General features: G+C 35.0%; 1 long non-coding RNA gene across 1 annotated transcript in view; it reads left to right on the top strand.

Annotated features, from left to right (window-relative positions):
* Positions 1–7,325, top strand: part of LOC140608957 (uncharacterized) — a 562,604-nt gene extending 555,279 nt beyond the window's left edge. The window contains exons 13-14 of the long non-coding RNA XR_012010955.1: positions 6,636–6,670; positions 6,766–7,325. This is a non-coding gene — a long non-coding RNA (uncharacterized lncRNA). The remainder of the gene's footprint in view (positions 1–6,635; positions 6,671–6,765) is intronic.
* Positions 7,326–16,824: the final 9,499 nt, after the last annotated feature.

Genomic DNA, 16,824 nt, shown 5'->3' with positions numbered 1-16,824 from the left:
TTATTTACTCTTCTTAGGATATCAGCCCTAAATATTTGACCAATCCTTTAATCTGGTTTACTAAAACCTACTTTATTCTATATATGTATTTTTATAAAGCAATCATCACTAGGATGCTTTTCCTAGTTAAATACTTTAGAGATGCTTGGGGTGACATATACACTAGGTTAAAGTGTTTCTTAGAACACAAAATTTATATTTCACATCAGTTTCCAGCTGTTCTATTGTAAGGGAAAGTGAATGATACTGAACCAATTATGAAATCATGTGTCACTCTACTAGTGATGAAAAATGGGCTAGACACAAAATGTCATCAACTCTACTAAGTACAGACATTCCATCAACCTTAGGAACTGAGTGAGTATTTCTAGGCAGCCAGACTTGCTTAATGGCTGTCAGGTGTGCACTGAAAACTTGGTACTCCCTGAGGGGCTTGGTAATAATCTATCAAGATTTAAGCTGGTGTACCTTTCAACATGCATAGATCATTTGGCAACATCCTCAGACTGGTATACTGTCAGTTGGGTATTCACTGGATTACAGTGATTGAGCAAGTATTTACCTCTGGACCACAGGGCACAGAGGAACTTACAAGGTGAGAGGAAAACTCAGCAAATCTCTTCATAGAAGAACAGCTGTAAGAGCAAACAGATGGCTGTAGGGGTGTCAAAATAATGTCACACCCTTATGGGAAAAAGCCTATAGAAGTTTAAAGTAAGTATCACGCCAAAAATGTTTCCTCCCCTAGCATGAAGGAGAGAAAGAAGTCTTTGGAAATATCTATCTAATCTAAGCTTTAGGCCACATTTTGATATTCATATGCCTTTTGGAATGCCAGAATGCCTCGATTGTCCCATGTATGATTGGGGGAAGGAGTAATAGAGGATTTAAGATTAACGCTAGTAGTAGCAATAGGAAGGGAATTTAAAACATATAGTTGTGTTTATTTTATAAAAATAGAAAAAGAAACAATGCTTATAGAAAGGCTTATTCTCATGTGCATGTATAAAATAAATATTCGTTGAATTGCTTAAGGTAAATTTTGAATTCCATGTTTATCTAATCAGTTCTACATTTCTTTCTTGCATATCTCTCTTTCACCTTGTTGAGGTATAATCCAAAGTGTAAACCTAAGTAGAAAAAATCCTCACAGTGAAAAATCTTGAAAAAATATAATTTATTATGATCAAATCAGTAATATTAATAAGACAAAGCTCTTGAATACATATTACTCTGTACCTGTCTCTATAATGGGTGCCATTATATTTTACATTATTAATTCTCTCTACACCTTAAAAAATAGGTACTATCTTGTCCCCATACTTTACAGATATGTAAACTAAGGTTCAGCAGATATAAGTAATTTGCCCTAGTTATATCACTAACTAGGTAAAGATCGGATTTGAATCCTAGAAGCCCAGAAACTGCTGCATCCTCAACATATAGATAGTCTCTTGTTATTAATTGAGATCATTCTATCCTATTCATGATCAGACAGACACAAAAGTTAACTATAAAACCTCTCAAGTTTGCATACCTTGTCTGTTTCTTCCCTTTCTTTGAAAGTCTCTACACTAAATTTGTGATATTTAGAAGCTATGATTTAAAAAGTCAGTATTTTTCCTTTTTTATATTATTCATTAACTTAACAAAAAGAGTTATTGAGTGTGAGGCAATCTAACAGGTGTTGGAGAAATACTCCTGAAAGGAGTGCTGCCCACCCTTCAGAGGCTCTTGGTGGGGGAGGCAGGGCAGGCACAGATTTCCTAGGTGTTACACAGCACAAGGTCTTTGAGAGGCTGTAACACTTGAGCAAATTGAAATGAAAGGCTCTACAGGAGAGGCCTCTCCGGGTAGGTTGCATTTCAATTGATGTTTGAAGGAGAGGCTGGAGTCAGCCAGGAATTTTGGTAAATTACATGAACAAAAGGACCAGGAGTCACCAGAAACCTCCTGGCTGCTTGATTCAGCAGATGCTTTATCCCTTAGTGTCTCCGGCTTCTTTAGTGTTCATGCTTGACTGTACCCTTATCATCTGCTCTGGTTGCTCTTGCTCACTCTCCTCTTCCCTACAACCACACATTAAATATTGATATTCCTCACAATGATCACGTAGGCCCTTTTCCCTTCTCACTCTTTCCCTCAGTAAGTTCGTCCATTCCTTTAGTTCCAGTTACGAGGGACGTATTGGTGATACTCATATCTGGTGCAAGTTCTCTATCTGAAGGCATGTCTTTCCTCAGTTTCTTAAACTGGACATTGAGCCTTACTCTTGACTTTGGTTTCTCTCTCCCCCTCCCCATATCCAATCAGTCAACAAGTCTTAAATATTAGTACTTTATATTTGTATAAATATTACTCCTTTTATTCTCACCTTCTATGACCTATCATCTCTTGTCTAGAATACTACCCAGCATCAAACTGTTTTCTGTGGGCATGACTCTTTTATCACCTAATTATTACTTTTTCAAAGAATCCAGAACATCCTCTTAAAAGCACAAATCTTTTAATGTTACAATTTGCCCATAACCCTTAAGATACTTTTTATGGAGTAACACATTTTAGAAATGATCATAGCTGTATTAGAAATATTTCTGTTATAAGTTACAGAAACCACATCAAACTCAACTCAACAGGGAGGGGAATTTGTTGGCTATCACAGCTAAAGAGTTCCAGGATGATTTTCAGCCATCATTAGATTTAGAAAATCAATTAATTAATCAAGTAATGAATTAATTAATTTGAGCTTTGCTAATAGCTCTTCAATCTGTATTGGTTTTATTTTCAAGTTCGCCCTTCCTCAAAGAGGTTAAAGATGAACTTGAAAGGCGCAAGCTTTTAGTCAATCTGCTTAAAATGCATAACATAAATTGTTACTCGCTTTCTGAATTGCACCAATAAAAGTCTAGCTTAATTCGTGGACAGCAATGATTTGGGAATGAGAGGGACTCACTTAAAACCCATGCACTGAGATTAGAAAAAGATTGCCCATTAAAAATAAAGACTGTTTCTAATACACAGGTACAAATGGTCAAAACTGCCAGATGTCTACTACAAAGATGGGTAGAATTATTCATGATACTGTGCTTGCACACATGTCTGTTATATGCAGACACTTCCAAACACATTTTGACGTCACTTCTTCCCAGAAGCTTCCCTGGCCTTCTCTCTGTAACTTAGTGTTCCTCTATTGCTTAATTACCAGCCTACCTTCCCTTCCTAAATATTAAGGTCAGGCCTCATTTCTTCTCCATAGCTGCATCCCCAGAACTCAGCACAGTTCTTGGACTTAAAAACTCCAAATAAATAACCTTGGAAAAATTACTAAACATCCCAGAGTTTATCTACCGCATTACTGGAACAACATATTACTAACAAAGTTGTTCTGTGCTTTCAAAAAGACAATATTCATAAAGCATTTAATGCAGTGCTTCACATAGTTAGAAAGTATATAATAATTTCCTTTCTTCCTCCCTTTAAAATTGAAATAATTCTGTCTTTTCCTATCATGAAGCTAAAACCCATCTAATCATAAAGGTATAATTGTTCTTATAGAGCAAAGTTCTACATGTTCTAGGCAAAGATGCAGGCCAAATTGAATACACACTGCCTACTTTTATTTGTATACTCTTAAAAAATGGTTGCTTTTAAAATAATTATATACTTACCTATAAAATATCCTTGACTTTGTCCCTGGTATCTCAAAGCCTAAAATATTAGCTCTGTGGTCCTTGAAGTAAAAGTTTGCTGACTCTTCCTCAGGCATTCCATAATTAGTTTATATGGGATTGAGAATTCAAATTCAATAATCCTTTACTGAGTAGGGCTTAATGATTACTAAAGACACTTTTATCTTTCAGTTTATAATTTTTTTGTTCATCTTAACTTATTTTGAAAGTCTTATAAGTTATATTATTAAAAGGACAAATAATTAGTAAGTGTGCTCTGAGACAGTGATGCTCAACTTTTTTCCCTCTTGGATATTTTTGAAAGTCTGGAATTTCTCTTTGGATAAATGCATGTATACAAACTCACTGAAATTTTCATAGATTTGCCATCAGAATTTCGCTTCTCTGTTTCCTATCTGCAAACTATGTAAGAATCAAGGACCATAAATTAGAATTTGAACTCTGTTTCTGTTGCCAAAAATTTAGTTGCTTATCAAGAGTGATAATGAATGCAAAATTCATAGAGACAGAATTTTTCTATTTGCATTATTTGTCTATTTTCCTTTTAGAGACAGGAAGCGAGCTGGCCTCAATAAGAAATTGTTTGATAGACATTACTGAGTCTGAAGTTGATTTTACTTGCTTTTCTTCCTTCAAATGGCAAGATATTTTAAAAAGTAAATTATGAATATGGGACATATAGGAAGCTATCTAATTGGATTGCCATCCTTCATCTTTCATTTGAATATTAGGGAAGCAAAATATTCATGTCAAAATAAAACTCTTGATAAAGCTTTCAGGATTTTACTTAATGCACTCGAACCTCATAGGTTTGGCTCCATTTGCTGAAGCTGAAAATAGCCAGCAAATGGCTTTCCAGCACTGCCTGAGTTTTATTGTATTTCTGTTCTGTTTGTTGGCATGTATATAGAGGGATGACATCATTTCTATTAAATCTTTCTCTTATTAAGAAACTTATTTTCAGTTTTTCTTACAGTTACTTTTGTTTCATCTTATCTGCCATCTGGGTGTTGTAGGATAAGAATGCAATTTAAAAATTCCTTCAAAAATGAAAGTAGAAAAAGGCAAAATAGCTAGAATAAATGTTTAAAGTCTCATACATACACATATAATGAAGCATGAGAATGTGTCTAGGTATGTCTGTGCCCAGCCTCATGCATACATGTCTGTTTCGCAATATAAAATTAGTTCAGCATCTACTTGAGGGAACTATGGGAATTCCAGAGGAATGTACCCATAGAAAGCATTAATTTAACGTTTCAATTATTTACTTAAATTTTAGTTAGTTAACATACAGTGCAATATTAGTTTCAGGAGTATAATTTAGTGATTCTTCACTTACATTTATCCCCTGCCCCCTGCCCCCCTCCCTTCCAGCAACCCTCAGCTTCTTCTCTATAGTTAAGACTCTCTTTTATTGTTTGCCTCCCTCCTTCTCTCTCTCTTTTTTTCTTTCTCCTATGTTCATCTGTTTCATTTCCTAAATTCCACATATGAGTGAGATCACATGGTATTTGTCCTTCTCTAACTTATTTGACTTAGCATAATACTCTCTAGCTCCACTCATGTTGTTGCAAATGATAAGATTTATTTATTTTTTTATGGCTGAGTAATATTCCTGTGTGTATGTGGGTGTGGGTGTGTGAGACATACACCCCACTTCTTCTTTATCCATTCATTAGTGGATGGACATTTGGGCTCTTTCCATAATTTGGCTATTGTTGATAATGTTGCTATAGACATCTGGTGCATGTGCCCCTTTGAATAAGTATTTTTGTATCCTTTGGGTAAATACCTAGTAGTGCAATTGCTGGATCATATTTTAACTATTCTACTTTTTAACTTTTTGAGGAACCTCCATACTGTTTTTCAGTGGCTGTACAAGTTTGCATTCCCACCAACAGTGTAAGAAAGTTTCCCTTTCTTCACATCATCACCAATATCTGTTGTTGACTGTGTTGTTAAAAGGAAACAAAAACTGAATCTTCCCTGTCCTGTAGGACAAAAAAGGGAAGATGAATTCTAGAAAATGTAAGCTTTCTAGATAAGACAAAAATCTTTATTTTGCAGTACTTTGGATAAGTATACATTTGGGAAAACAGAATTTCTTTGAGCCACGAGGGCTAGTGTGTATCTCACCAGAACGGAAGGCTCCAGGAAAGCACAAGACTGTGTCTCTGTGGGATTCTTCACTCCCTCCCTTTCCTAACACCATTTCTAAGTTAGGATTAAGCCTTTGCAATTCAATACACATTCATATGAATTTTTGGTGAAGTATCATGGAAGGCCCATGGGAGATATAAAGATGAAAAAATAAGCCTTTGTCTTTAAGGTACTAATGATACCAAGGTTGAGAAAAACGATATACAGGAATAATTCTAATAGAAAGCATGTTAGTATTTCTAAAATTAAAAGCAGAAATTTGCCTCAAATTTGCCTCAAGTCGTAAAAATGTCCCAGAATAAAAGGACAAACTTTTTGAGAAGAATTTTTATTGAACTCTATTTAATCCTGACTCGTTAGGAACAATTGTGTATGGTTTGGCTGTTACATTTAGGATTGCTTTCTTTCCCCCAAGAAGACACTCAGCTTCTACTAAAGCCAGTTTTCTAGCATTTTAAATCTTCAGTATATAAAGCCAATTTAGAATCCCTGACATAGAACATAGCTTCTTGCTACTTAGTCTTTTCAGAGACTAGTTGAATGTTACTTATAACAACTTAGTTCCTGTTCTTCCACTTTGCAATAGATACAATGCAAGAAAAGTCAAGTCAATCTGATTGGCTCAAATGCAAACAAAATGTCAAATGATTTCCTGAAATGATGAAGAAAAAGATAGAAATAGAAAATAAAGACTTTGTTACCAATTCCTATCACAAAATAATAGATTTTCCTGGTCTAATTGGTCTAGAAACTGAAAGGAAATTTTGTTATTTTTAAATTCAGGTCCTGTTCAGTACCACTTTGAGGAAAATAAACAGGTAAAGGAAGACTATTAAATCTTTGCCTCTAAGCTTCAGTGCCTTTAAAATAAACAGTAAGTGGTTATGTTCCTAACTTATATCTTTCTTTCCAGGTGAAGAATTGTTTTTATATTTATTTGTGAAACTCATGTTGAAAACTAAAGTGGCCTTTTGAACATTAAAGAACATTGTGTGAAGAGACACATTCCAAACTTTGAGTTTCTTTCATTTCTTTTGTGTCTCTTCACACAAAAAGAGTTTTATGATTTTTGACATTTGCTTAGTTTATACCTTTACCTATACCTGGGAAATTGACTTCAGGCTGGGGTAAGTTCAATTTCTTTTCACTATCATTTAGACAGAGTTGTCATTTTTGTAATTGACAACTGAGAGTAATAAGCATATAAAATGTTTATTTTATAATGTTCAAGAATTTAAAAATATATATCAAATAAACAAATGCATATGCAAATAAACATCACGTTTTATTCTTCAGAATGGCTACAGTCTTCACTGAAATTTAGTGAAGATATTAATAAATGACGTTTACAGATTGTTTTAAAAATAATTTTACAGTCCCTTACATCTCTTAAAGCAGAGCCTCTTCCATGGATTTATGCATTTATCCTATGATGAACTGTGATTGTAGGACACTTGATTAAATTCTAGATGTAATTGTATTTAAAATATAATAGTATTAAATATATTCAATGTGATAGTATTTAAATATATTCAATGTGTGTATATGTTTTTGATGGGAGGATATTTGAATAATCTCAATAATAAATAATTTAAATAGTAATTTTATTTTTTTAATTTTTATTTATTTATGATAGTCACACACAGAAAGAGAGAGGCAGAGACATAGGCAGAGGGAGAAGCAGGCTCCATGCACCGGGAGCCCGACATGGGATTTGATCCCAGGTCTCCAGGATCGCGCCCTGGGCCAAAGGCAGGCACTAAACCACTGCACCACCCAGGGATCCCAAATAGCAATTTTATATGAAAGCTGGCATTTGTTTCAAAACTTGTTCACCTTCCTCAGCTATTTATATCTGCCACCCTATTTATTCATCTCTCTCATTTTCTACAGATAATCTTTACTAGAAAATGGTTTGGCAGTTTCTTATAAATACACTTTACCATGTTATCCAGGAATCCTACTCCTGGAATTTTACCACAGAGGAATGAAAACTTATGTTCACACAAGAAAAGTTTCATGAATGTTCATTGTCTATTTGTGATAGCCAAAACTTGTTAACAGTCCACGTGTTCTTCAGTGGGTGAATGAATAAACAAATTATGGTTCATTCATACAGTTGACTACTACTCAGCAATAAAAAGGAACAAATTATTATTAACACGACAAATTGGATGGATCTTAAGGGCATTGCAATAAATGAAAAAAAATCTCTCAAAAGGTTATACATTGTATGACTCCACTTACATAATATTCTTGCCAAGACAAAGTTATAGTTCTGCAGATGAGAAGAGTGGTCCCCAGGGGCTGGGGCGAGGAAAGGTGTTTGTCACTGTGAAAAATAGCCTGAGGCAATTTCTTTGGGGTTGATGACTCAGCCTTGTTTTCTGATTTCTGGTGGTATTTACATTAATCTATACATGTGATAAAATTTGAATGAACTGTACAACAACTGTTGAAATCTAAGTAAACTTGTAGTTTTGTTAATAGAACTGTATCAATGACAGCTTCTTGTTTTTAATAATTGTACTTTGGTTGCATAAAATGTTATTCAGAGAAACTGGGTAAATAATACACAGGGACTCCATTTTTCTTTGCAACTTCTGTGTTAACCTACAATTCTATATATTTAATTAAAAACTTTCACATGGTACTTTCTCATCTAACACCTGCATGCATACTATTTTCCTTGTGTCCTGTTACACTTGAGAAGCACTCCTCTTCCCATCTTAGATCAGGCTCTTCACATGAGCTTTGCATCCCATCTCTTTACAACTTATCAATAGTCTTATCCCATCAATTATTTATAAATTTTGCTCTCAGCTGGATCCTTCTGGTAAGTTTATAAACTTGCTCAGAATATCTGCCATTAAAAAATAATGTTTCCTTCGTTTGACCTCATATCCCTTTGCAGCCATATGTTATCAATTTTCTCCCCATTTTCAAAGCCAAACTTCTGAAATATGTGAAAATGTGTATACATTCACAGAACCTAACTCCTCACATGCCACTTTTCTTGCAACCTACACCAGTGCTCAAAGGGGAGGGGGAGCCACTAATCATGGGAGAAAGGACCTGAAAAGGGTGATTATCAACATTCACACCACTAAATCCAGTGGACTTTCTCCCACCATTTTCCATAGGTCTCATTTTATAGGTCTTTGTGTGATTATTTGATTAATATCTATCTCATCACAGCTGACATTAGAGATTATCTCTTTTTGTTACTGTACTAGAACATGGTAGATGTCCAATTGTTTAAGCATAAATTAGCATCTACACATAGTCATGCAAGATATAATTCTCTAGCTCGGAGAAATTTGTTACTGCAGTGTGAATATGTACGCATATATACTCTTGATTTGAAATATCCACTTGGTAATCTTAAGTGCATCTGAAGATTATCATCTTCAAGATTGAATTTAGCATGTTTTCCTTAAAATGTATTCATACCTGGACTCTTGGGTGGCTCAGTGGTTGAGCATCTGCCTTCGGCTCATGGCTTGATCCCGGGGTTCTTGGATTGAGCCCCACATCGGACTCACTGCGGGGAGCCTCCTCCTCTCTCTACCTATGTCTCTGCTTCTCTCTCTGTTTCTCTCATGAATAAATAAATAAATAAAAATCTTTTAAAAACTGTATTCATGGCCAGTGTTCTTAATGTTAAGGAATACCACCTACAGGCATCTGGTTATACAAGTCTGAAATGTAGTTATTCCGACCTTGATGAACTATAATATCTAAAGTATCCTCCAGTCTTTCAGTGTTTATCTCCTAATATCTTCAATATTAATTGAAAGAAGCTTTTCCTTTTTTTGAAATGCTACTATATCCTTTCACCTATCATTTCTCATTCAAAGGGTAAGTTCCTCCTAATTTGTCTTTCAATTTCTACATATTAGTATATATAAATATATTAATACATGCATGATATGCATATCAATACCATGTATGACCTATTATACTGTTATATATAACTGTATATAGCATATCAATATATTACATATTAATATATATTTATCATGTATTATACTGACAAATGAATTCTTTTATTATGCATAATTGGAAAGACCAATTATTAATCATAAATATGTTTGTATGTAGTTGCCTACCCAAATCAATCCTGAGTTCACTTGAATTCTGTATATCCAACAGTGAATGAGAGTCGACTCTGTGTAAGGTGCTAAGATACTTGAGATATCAAACTTTCTGTGAGAATTTTCTGCCCTCAAGACCTTCAGTTGTAAGCTGTGCTATGGGTTATCTGACTGACCTTGCATGGAATCTGGAGCCAGTTCACTTACCATGTTTTCTTATCTCTGGTAATCCTGACATTCTTGGTTATGGTCTGAATGTGTCCCTGCCAAAATTCACATGTTGAAGTCCTATCCCCAGTATCTTACATGTGGGTATATTTGAGTGAGTATTAGAATGTGAGTATATAAATAAAGCATTTAAAAGGGTAATTACTAGGTTAACATGAGATCATGTTAGGGTAGGCTCTAATCAAATATGACTGGTGTCCATACCTGAAGAGATTAGGACACGAGGAATATACACAAACAGGAAAGACCACGTGTATACACAGGGAGAAGATGCACACAGACAGGCCAAAAATGCCTGTGAAGAAACCAACCCTGTCAATACCTTGATCTTGGACATTTAGACATCAGAACTGTGAGGAAATCTATTTTTGTGGTTTAAGCCACCTAACCTGTGGTACTATGAGATGGCACTTCTAGTCCATAATATATTTTCCCTTCCTCTGTAGTTTCTTATTGTTGATTTGTCTGCATGCTTTGCAACAAAGCTGCCTGAAGACTTTAATAATAATACTTTAACTTTGAGATCTAAATAGTTGTATCTACCACCTTGTTTTATCTGCACCCAAACCTGAGGATATCCATGCTTTATCTTTTTTTTTTGACAAGTTAACTTCCCAAGATGTCTCTCAGTAAGTGATGGAGCCTGGCTTAAAATGCAGGGTGTTTGCTCTGTGCACGTTTATGAAGGTTTAAATAATTGCCTGAATATTACACAAACTGTACAATGAGCAATGTAGAATTAGCTGTAATTGGCTTTCTTCACAAAGAGTGGTTAACACAATAGACTTATTTGTTCTCGTCAGGGAGTTCAGATGTGTATGTGTGGGGCTGTGTGTGAGTCTGTAGCCTCTGGTGACTAGCTGAAACATTTGCAATCCATCGGAATCAAACACCTCACAACAGTATTCTCCAAATGATGTTCATTAAGTGAAGCTTTCCTTCTCTCACAACTTAAAATAATCTTGTTTTGTAGAAATAAATAACAGTAGCCTGGGGATATTCAGGGAAGATTCCATCACAGAAAACAGAATGTGGAAGTTGTTAGCTTTTTCTGCCTCTATGGGCCATTATGATATCTTGTGTTTGAAATCACAGTCTGGCAAAGTCAGCTCACCAGTAGCCTGGATACTTAACTTATCATCCTGATACCCTCCTCCTAAGCTGCTACAAGTTAGGCATCAATGACTTGAAATTTGCAAATATTCTTTTTGTCACTAATGCATTTTTATTGATTCAAAGCAGGATTTATGTTCATGGTACACTAAAGCAAAAATTATACTTCTGAGGTATTTTTATAAGAGATTATAGTTTCTTATTAATTAATAAAGCCATTCTTTCCAAAGGAATATTCTTCTTCTCTATCTTTGCATCTTAATCTGTTTATTAAAAATAATATTGTGAAGACTTCCCAAAGTCTCAGAAATAAAAATCAGGGGCACCTGGGTGGCCCAGTGGTTGAGCATCTGCCTTTGGCTCAGGTCATGATCCCAGGACTGTGGGATTGAGTCCCACATCAGGCCTCCTGTAGGGAGCCTGCTTCTCCTCTGCCTACGTCTTTGCCTCTGTCTGTGTCTCTCATGAATAAATAAATAAAATCTTAAAAAAAGAAAGAAAAATCATCATGAAGACCAATAAAACTAATTAGGGTTTTAACATGTAGATCAAATATCCAGTGCTTGTTTTTTTTTTTTTTCTTTCTTTCCATATTTAGGAATGTTATAAGTGCCAGTAAACAACCGTATTTAATTATTCCTCAGTATTTGTTCAATAAGCTCCTTGGAACCTTACAGTGTCTGTAGATTTGGTTTGAAGTAAAAGAATGAAGCAGTTTGTCAAGTCCTCAAGAGGCTTATAGTCAATTTGTGGAAACATTATCACTTATGAGCACATGAATTTCTATGTCAAATTAGATATGACACTACAATGTTTTAAAAATGAAGGTTAAAAATGGAAGCTTCAGGAGTTCAGAAAGTGCTATAGTTAACACTTGTCTGGTTTTAAATCAATTAAAGAAAATCTCTTATATTACTGTTATTTGTCCTTTTTATGATAAGCGTAGGTTTTTGTTTTGTTTTGTTTTGTTTTGCAGTTTTACAGGCTATTTTTTTTTTTTTTTGGCAATGCAATTAACTCTGTTTATCAACCAGCCAAGAAAAAACTTAGTATGTAGCCTTAGTATGTGGAAGTCCTAAGTCATTTTATATCAGTGATTTCCTCCATAGATTTCTCAAGCAGTAATTCCTATTTCTCACACAAGGAATCACTGCCTACTTAATAAGAAAAGCAAAAAGCTATGCACAGAGATTTTTATCCCATTCATACTTCATTTTTTCTTATATAAATCATTAATACATATGGGAGGGTAAATAGAAATATGATAGAATAGATAGGTGGATGGGTGGTTGGATACATATGATACATAGATGATAGATACATAGATGATAGATGATAGATAGATAGATAGATAGATAGATGATAGATAGATAGATAAACTGACTAATCATGGAAATATGTTATCATTTGGAGAAGTTTGGAGTTTTGGGGCATTGCTTGGTCTCAGACTGATGAGGCCCATATCTCCCATAATACATTTTATTCTTGAAGCTCTTGGGTAGCTCAGTTGCTTAAACATGTGACTCTTGATTTTAGCTCATATCATCATCTTGTGGGATCGCCATGCTGGAGGTGGAAACTGCTTAAGATTCTCTGTCTCTCCTCTCCTTTTGTCCCTCCCCTCTCTCTCCCTCTCAAAACAAACAAACAAACAAGCAAACAAACAAACAAACCAAAAACTCTGAGGAACCTCCACACAGTTTTCCAGAGTGACTGCACCATTTCACATTCCCACGAACAGTGTAAGAGGGTTCCCTTTTCTCCGCATCCTCTCCAAACTGTGGAAGGAGCCTCGGTGTCCATCGAAAGATGAATGGATAAAGAAGATGTGGTTTATGTATACAATGGAATATTCCTCAGCCATTAGAAACGACAAATACCCACCATTTGCTTCAACGTGGATGGAACTCGAGGGTATTATGCTGAGTGAAGTAAGTCAATCGGAGAAGGACAAACATATGTTCTCATTCATTTGGGGAATATAAATAATAGTGAAAGGGAATATAAGGGAAGGGAGAAGAAATGGGTAGGAAATATCAGAAAGGGAGACAGAACATAAAGACTCCTAACTCTGGGAAACGAACTAGGAGTGGTGGAAGGGGAGGAGGGCGGCGGGTGGGGGTGATTGGGTGGCGGGCACTGAGGGGGGCACTTGACGGGATGAACACTGGGTGTTATTCTATATGTTGTCAAATTGAACACCAATAAAAAATAAATTTATCATTAAATAAATAAATAAATAAATAAATAAATAAATAAATAAATTATTCTCACCATCAGTGTGATGTAGATCTCTATCTGGTGAACTCTAGCAGGAGAATAATATTTTACCTAATATTTATCAAGAAGAGGAAGAAAAGAATCTTCTTTTTTTTTTTTTTTTTTTTTAAATTGGCCCCATCTTCTTCCTGCAGGTCATTATGTTGTTATTCACTTATGTTGTCACAAAACTGCAGAGAAGAGCTGGCTGTGCAGCTGCTATCAGATCTTAGCTGCTTCAATAATTTTTATGCATTAAAAATTCAAGTACTAAGTTTTCATTTATCTAAAAAATTTAACCATTAAACCCTAATAGTGAGTTTATAATACTAATAAAAACTCTGGATTTTTTACATTATGACATCAGTCATATATATGAGTTTTTACTTAGGAGTAAATTGTTAGAACCAATGACATTTTCTATCAAGGAACACATATGCACACATACGTATGTCTATCAGTGACTGTCACACATTTGTATATAGGAATATATGTCAGAACGGTTTTTGACTATTGTAGAAATTCTCTTGAATTTTTCAGTGAACATATTGCAGACAAAATAGTCATATTTTACTACGTTTTTCAACTTTCATCTGAATATAATTTAGATTGTTAGTGACAGGAGGCTGTATTATTAGCTCTCTCATTACTGTATTTGTTTTCAGCTCTCTTCTCCTTTAAAAATACTAGGTTACTAAAGGCAATCCATATTTTCCTCTTTTACACCTAGACTCTACCCTGTGATATTAAAAGGATGGCTCTGGATGACACGTGATTGAAGGCTGCTTTATGATTATGGTTTACCACTGGTAACTCTCTTGAAGAGCTCTTGATTTGACAAGAACAAAGTGAATTCAGCCTAAGTCTGGGCATCAAACCAAAACCAAACAACTCATTTATACCCACAATATCTCATTTGTGCTTCCCAAACTTTTCTAAGCAAATTAATATATGTCTTGCATGACTTTTTAGAAAAAGAAATTTAGAAAGAATATTATCAAGCAACTGACACCACTAGTACTTCCCATCTTGATCTATATATTTCTTTCTTACAGGGATAATAGAAAAAGAAAAAAAAAACTTATATTTCTAGATGGCTGAAGGTGCTTTGTCAAAATCCTAATGGAATTACTATATAACTCATGCTTTTGGTTCCGGTTTAAAATGGTACAGTCTTAGAACTCAAGACTTTTGCATTGCAAAATATTCATTACACAGAATAAGAAGGAAGAAAATTACTTGTTTTATAGTTTTAATCAGATACGTGTAATTTACTTATTTATAATGAAGTAAAGATATTTTTTGGTGAATTTTATGTGGCTTTTGAGCTGGTCTAACCACTAAATGGAAATCAACTCTCAATTGATATATAAGATTGTCTACCTAATCAAATGAGATTTGGTGTGGCTAGTTAAACTAAGAATTCAAATGAGAAACCTGCTGGGTAAGAATTGTATCAGAAAAAAAATTGGTTGAAAAATTGAGTTCAAACATTTAATTTTTACCCAAGTATTATAAGATGGAAAATTTTAAAAAAATGGCTTTGGACATTTTAAGTTTAGAGTAAAATACACACATGCACACACAGTTGGATTCCTATGCAAACTTTTTTCTTTTTTGTGCATTTTTATTGAAATTCTAGTTAATTAACATACAGTGTAAAATTAGTTTCAGGTGTACAATACAGTGATTCAATTCTTCCATACACCATGTGCTCATTAGGACAAATGCACTCCTATTTAATCCATCCCCTCACCCATCTTCCCTCTGGTAGACATCAGTTCGTCCTCTGTAGTTAAGAGTCTGTTTTCTTGGTTTCTCTCTCTCTCTCTTTTAAACTTTCACCCATTTGTTTCTTAAATTACACATATGAGTGAAATCATATGGCATTTGTCTTTCTATGACTGGCTTATTTTACAGCATCATACTCTCTAACTCCATTCTTGTTGCAAATGGCAAGAACTCATTCTTTTTTATTTCTGAGTAATATTCTGTTCAATATATATACTAAATTTTCTTATTTTTTCCTCATATCTAGGGATAGAGTTAAGGCCAGCATGAGGGTACATGCCTAGTTTGCTGCAGTTTAGAGATCTCTCCAGATAAAACCTCAGACTTCTGCTGGAGTGAGAATAGACATGGCAACCATCTATATAGTCAAGGCAAGTAGGGAATTTGGGGCTCTGAATACTCTTTAAATAGATATTCAGGGGATCCCTGGGTGGCTCAGTGGTTTGGCGCCTGCCTTCGGCCCAGGGCATGAACCTGGAGTCCCGGGATCAAGTCCCACATCGGGTTCCCTACATAGAGCCTGCTTCTCCCTCTGCTTGTGTCTCTGCCCCTCTCTCTCTCTCTCTGTGTGTGTGTGTGTGTGTCTCTTATGAATAAATAAATAAAATCTTTAAAAAATCAATAAATATTCAGATTCCCCCCCCTTTTTTATCTACCTCCATGTCCATTTTCAGAAATATTACCAATTCTTAAATGTGTGGGGTTTTCTCCATCATAACTAGGCTGCTTCTGAGTTTTTCTTGCCATATGTTCAGGAACCCATTTTCTCAGATCTAGGGTTAGTGCAAGGGTTATGGTTAGGTTGGTGGTTAGGATGAGGGTAGGTGCCTGGTATCCTACAGTTAGGAGACATCTCCATAGGGTTTGTGTTAGGGTTTAGGGTTAGTGTTCAGATGAAGCTATTGGCTTATTATCATTCGGTTCAGAGACCTCTTCTGAGAATAAGTCCCCAGACTTCTACTGGGGTGAGAATAGACATAGTAATCATCCACCAAGCTGGTGGAGGCAAGGAAGGAATTTGGGACTTTAAATACTATTTAAATAAGTATTGTTCTTTCCTCAAGTTTTTATTTAAATTCCAGTTAGCTAATACTGTATAGTATAGTACAGTAAAATACTGTATATGATATACTATTAGGTTCAAGTGCAGAATATAGCAATTCATCACAAGTGCCCTCCTTAATACCTATCAGCCATTTAACTCCTCTTCCATCTACCTCTTCTCCAGCAACACTCAGTTTTCTATAGCTGAGAGTCTATTTTGTGGTTTGCCTCTCTGATTTTTCCTCCCCGTGTTCATCTGTTACATGTCTTAAATTCTACATACAAATGAAATCAGATGATATTTTTCTTTCTCTGGCTCACTTATTTTGCTGAGCATAATATCCTTTAGCTCCATTCACGTCATTGCAAATGGCAAGATTTAATTCTTTTTTATGAGTAATATTCCATTATATATACATACCACATCTTCTTAATCCATT

This window comes from Canis lupus, chromosome 18, assembly GCF_048164855.1.
Source record: "Canis lupus baileyi chromosome 18, mCanLup2.hap1, whole genome shotgun sequence".
In the NCBI taxonomy this organism is placed as follows: domain Eukaryota; kingdom Metazoa; phylum Chordata; class Mammalia; order Carnivora; family Canidae; genus Canis; species Canis lupus.
The sequence above is the reverse complement of the archived record's forward strand: the minus strand, read 5'-3'. Positions and strand labels throughout refer to the sequence as shown.